This window comes from Balaenoptera ricei, chromosome 5 (genome assembly GCF_028023285.1).
Source record: "Balaenoptera ricei isolate mBalRic1 chromosome 5, mBalRic1.hap2, whole genome shotgun sequence".
Lineage (NCBI taxonomy): Eukaryota > Metazoa > Chordata > Mammalia > Artiodactyla > Balaenopteridae > Balaenoptera > Balaenoptera ricei.
Genome location: NC_082643.1, coordinates 124203461 through 124209222, shown reverse-complemented (window position 1 = coordinate 124209222; position 5762 = coordinate 124203461).

The following is a 5762-nucleotide window of genomic DNA, read 5'->3' as shown; positions in this document are numbered from 1 at the left end:
TTCTGAGGCCATCCAAAGATTTGAGGCAGTTTCTGTGCCAATTTAGAGGAGTCCTAACTGTGGCTCCCCCGTTTTTGGACTTCCCTCCCTCAATTCCCGCTACTCTAACACCCTAAACTATGTCTTCTGACAACTCAGATCAATAGATTGAAGCCTCCTTATTGAGTTCTGGTTATACCACACCTATGGATTGAAGGAGCCCTCAAGGTAAAGGTCATATAAATGTAGCTCTCACTCAGTGTAGTTTCCTTCTTTCAAGAGTCAAATCTCTTCACTTTATGCCTGCTTTTGATTTTCAGCAAACTATAAATAGTGGGTTTTCATGTTTTATCAAAAATGAAGGCAAAAAAGACATTCCCAAATAAACAAAAGATTATAGAAGTCCTATAAGAAATATTAAAAGAAATTCTTCAAACTAAAGGAAAGGATAGCAGATGGAAACTCAGATATACAGGAAGGAATAATGACCATTGGAAATGGCAGATATGTGAGAAAATATAAAATAGTATATTTTTTCCTTCTTGTAATTTGTTTAAGACAAATACCAGTTTAATGTCAAAAATTATAACATCTTATTATGGAGATTATTAAAAATATATGACAACAACAGCACACAAGATGGTACAGTGGTAAATTGAATTACATTGTTTCAGGGTTCTTAAATTTAATACAGTATCAACTCAACACAGACTATGGTAAATTGAGGATGCATGTTGTAATCTTAGTCACAACTAAAAAGGATTAAAAAATAGCTAAAATTGGGAGAATTAAAATGGAATAGTAAAAATATTTAATTAACCTAAGAAAAGCTTGGAAAGAAGGAACGCAAGAATAAAAAACAGATGGGACAAAGAGAAAACACATAGGAAAACACTAGACTTAAATCCGCCAATATATATAACTAATTACACTAAATGAAAATGGACTAAATCCCCTATTTTAAAGCAGAGACTGTTAGACTGCATTAAAAAATAAGACACAACTATATGCTTTCTACAAGAGACATACTGTAAATGTAAAAACAGGTTCAAAGTAAAGGAATGGAAAAAGATATATGACAAAAACAATAAGTATAAGAAGGCGTTGTGCCTATGTTAACATCAAACAAAATAGATTTTAAAACAAGAAATATTACCAGTAAAAGAGATGAACATTTTATAATAATAAAAAGATCACTTCATCAAGAAGACATAAGAATCAGAAATGTGTATTCACCTACTGTCAATATTTTGATACATAACCTTCCAGTGTTTTGTATACATACTTTTAAATTGTTTTTATCAAAAGTGAAGTAAGTCATCCTTTAACCACTATTTGTAACCAGCTTGTTTCATACCATGTTATTTTCCTGTGTCATTAAATAATTACATCAAGAAACAAAAAAAGAAATGTGTATTCATTTAATATAGAGCTTCAAAACAGACAAAGCAAATACTGACAAAACTAAAGGGACAAACAGACAAATCCACAGTTATAAGTGGAGATTTGAACACACCTCTCTCAGTAATTGACAGAACACTGAGTATATAGAAGATCTGAACAACACTATCAACCAATTTGATCTAACTGCTATTTATGTAACATACATCTAACATCTTCAAAGTACATATTCTTTTTAAGTGTGCATGAAACAGTCACCAAGATAGGCCACATCCTCAGCCTCAAAATAAATCTCAATAAATTTCATAAGAAGTAAATCTCAGAACCTTAGAGTATATATATATATTTTACCACAATGAAATTAAATTAGAAGTTATTACTACTAAGATATCTAGATCAGTCCCTAATATTTGGAAATTAAGAAACAGACTTCTAAATAACCCATGAATCAAAGAAGAAATCACAAGAGATATTAGAAAATATTTTGAATTAATAATAATAATACAAAGTAAGCAGTAATTATTATTTTCTTCCTTCTACTTACTTTGGATTTATTTTGCATGAAACACTAGCACCTATCATTTCTCAGTTTTTGCTGCTAGTATATATAGAATTGATTTCGTATATTGACCTTAGACAAATAGAAAAAACCAAGAAAAGCCAAAAATTTGTTCCTTGGAAAGAGTAATAAAATTGCCAAATCCCTAGCAAGACTGATGAACAGAAAAGAAAGTACAGATAGCCAATATGAATAAAAGAGGAGACATCACTGTAGACTCTACAGACATTATGACAGCAAGTAAATATTATTTTAAAAACTTTATATCAATAAGTTTTTAAAAATGCAATGAAATGGAAAAATTCCTTAAAAGATAAATTTATCAAAATGGACACAAAAAGACATAGAATATTGACTAGGTCTATATCTATTAATGAAATAGAATTCATAATAAAACAAAAAATGTCTCATGAGGAACACTCCAGGCCCAGATGGCTTCCCTAGTGAATTCAATCAATCATTTATAGAAGTTATATCAAGTTTATAAAACTCTTTCAGAAAACAGAAGACGAAAGAATACTTCCAAACTCATTTTATGAAGTCTGCATAATCCTGATACCAATACCTGAGAGAAATCTTTTGAGAAAATAAAATCACAGACCAATATTCTTCATAAACATAAACGTAAAAAATAACTTAAAATTGGCATTTTACCCAGCAATATATATATTCATTAGATTATGACCAACTATATTTCATGCAAAGAATGCAAGAATTGTTTAACATTCAAATATCAATCAATATAATTCACCGTATCGATAAAGGAGAAAAAGCAAATTATTATTTCAATAGATGCTTAAAAAGCATTTGATAAAATTTAACACTTTTCCTGATTTAAAAACAACAAAAAAGCTCTGCAAACTGAAATAGAAGAAAACTTCCTTTTTCTGATAATGGGCAGTTTTAAAAACCTACTGCTAACAATAAACTTAATGGTGAACTATTAAACTCCTCAGATTTCAGACCAGGAGCAAGGCAAGGATGTCTACTCTCACTGTTATTCAAAGCTGTTTTAGAAACCTAAAGATGTGTAATGAGGCAACAAAAGACACAAAAAGTATAAACATTGGAAAGGAAAAGCAAAACTGTTTCTATTTACAGATTGACATGATTGACTACATAGAAAATCCCATGGAATATAAAAAAATCTACTAGAGCTAATAAGTAAATATATCAAGGTCTCAATATACAAGGTCAATATACAAAATCAATTCTATATATATCAGCAGCAAAAACTGGGAAATGAAAAGTTTTAAATATCATTAATAATAGTATCAAAATTATAAAATGCTTAGCAACATATTTAATAAAAAACATGCAAAACCTCTAAACTAGAAACTACAAAACATTGTTGAGAGAAATTTAAGATCTCAGTAATTGGAGAACTATATTATGTTCATGTATTGGAAGACTGAATATTGCTTAGGGTCACTTTTCCTCAAAATTGATCTATAAGTTCAATGCAATTACAATTACATTCACAATCCCAACAGACATTTGTTTGGTAGAAGTTGCAAGTCGATTGTAAAATTCATATGGAAATGCAAAATGCCTAGTTTAGCCAAAATATTCTTGAAGAACAAAGCTGAGTCTCATATAATCTGAATTCAAGAATTACATAAAGGTACAATGATTAAGACAGTATGATAGTAGCACAAAGATAGACAAATAGATGAAAGGAACAGACTAGAGTCTAAAAATAGACTCATGCATATATGGACAAACAAGTATATACCATACGATTCCACTTATATGAAGTTCAAAAACAGGCAAAACTAATCTGTGGTGATAGAAATTAGAAGGATAGTTGCCTAATTGGGGCGGGGGGGGGGGGGGCGGGGGAAGGCCGGGTAGAGATGGACTGGGAAGGAGAAGAAGGGAATTGCCTATATCTTGATTGCAATAGAGGTTACATGGATGTGCATAAGTTTATTAAAACTCCTTGAATTATATATTTAAGAACTGTGCATTTCACTGCATGCAAATTTCCCTGAATAAATGAAAGCTACAGTTGAAGCCTAGGGAGTAAAGAAGGTTTCCTGGAAGAGGTAGATGTTTGAAAAGCAAGTAGGAGTTGGTTGGGTGAATGATGGAAGCAAGGGAATTTTTTTTAACATCTTTATTGGAGTATAACTGCTTTACAGTGGTGTGTTAGTTTCTGCTTTATAACAAAGTGAATCAGCTATGCATATACATACATCTCCATATCTCCTCCCTCTTGCGTCTCCCTCCCTCCCACCCTCCCTATCCCACCCCTCTAGGTGGTCACAAAACACCGAGCTGATCTCCCTGTGCTATGCGGCTGCTTCCCACTAGCTATCTATTTTACATTTGGTAGTGTATATATGTCAATGCTACTCTCTCACTTCGTCCCAGCTTACCCTTCCCCCTCCCCATGTCCTCAAGTCCATTCTCTACGTCTGCGTCTTTATTCCTGTCCTGCCCCTAGGTTCTTCAGAACCATTTTTTTTTTAGATTCCATATATATGTGTTAGCATACGGTATTTGTTTTTCTCTTTCTGACTTGCTTCACTCTGTATGACAGACTCTGGGTCCATCCACCTCACTACAAATAACTCAATTTCGTTTCTTTTTATGGCTGAGTAATATTCCATTGTATATATGTGCCATATCCTCTTTATCCATTCATCTGTCGCTGGACACTTAGGTTGCTTTCATGTCCTGGCTATTTCCATTGTGAATAGTGAAGCAAGGGAATCTGAAGTAGAGAGTATAGCATGTGGAAAGGCATAGAAGCCTGAAATAGCACAGACCCTTCAGGAGGAGGGTCTTGGAGAGAGGAGGCTGGAGGAGGAAGTAGTGCCAAATTGGAAGGGGCCTCGTGGACTGAGAAGTTCATCCTGAAAGCTAGAGGAAGCCACGGAGGCATTTTTTGTTGGCAAGATCAAACTAAGAGCAGAAGAGGGGGTGGGTGTGAAGGGACATCATCCAGGGCCTGGGAAGTCAGGCTCTAAAGAGGTGCCACACAAGAAGTGGTGAGGGCCCAGCGAAGGCAGCGGGAGGCCTGTAGGGAAAGATAAATCTTTAGGGGACTAAGGAAGTAGAATCTATACGTTTAATGCAGGGTGGATGCTAAGGTGGGTGAGAAGGAGATGATAAGATTGACAGAGGAAATGTGAGTCCCGAAGGTCTCCATTCCTCCCGTTTTCCCATTAGCCTGTCATTAGCTTGTGAGAGTTGGTGGCACACAGGGTACCAGGGTAGGAGTTGTGAGTAAAACCTGGATGACAAAGGGGTTTCTCAATTTATCTGTAATATCAACTAAGAGGAAAGACTTAGAGAGCAAAATATGTTTTGCCTTGCAAAATTCAAAGTTTTTACTAAGGTGAAAGAAAAACTTTACTATGACTAAAAAAAAAAAAAAAAAGGTCGACTAAAGCTAACATTTATTGAATACTTACTATGTGCCAAGTGCTAGGTTAGGCACATTTTATGCATTATCTTGATAAATCTTGGCACCAGTCCTAAGAGGTTGATATAATCATGGTCCCATTTTTCAGAGCAGGAACTGAGATTGCCTGTGACCACTCACCTCGCTAGTGGTGGAGGCAGGATACAAGGATGCACGGCTATCTGCCTTTGGTCACCTGTGTAAGGCTGTTAGCACCAAGGCTACATCAAGCGATTTTCATCTTACAGCCCTCAGTGATTTGGAGGTAGAAGGCAGAAAGATTGTTAAAGAGAAGCCAGAATTGGGAAGGGATCAGAATTGTTCTTCTCCAACTGAGAAGTTGGAGTTGAACTTCAGAATGTTAGAGATGATAAAAATCTGTCTGTGAAGGACCAAACGGTGTCCCCCTTG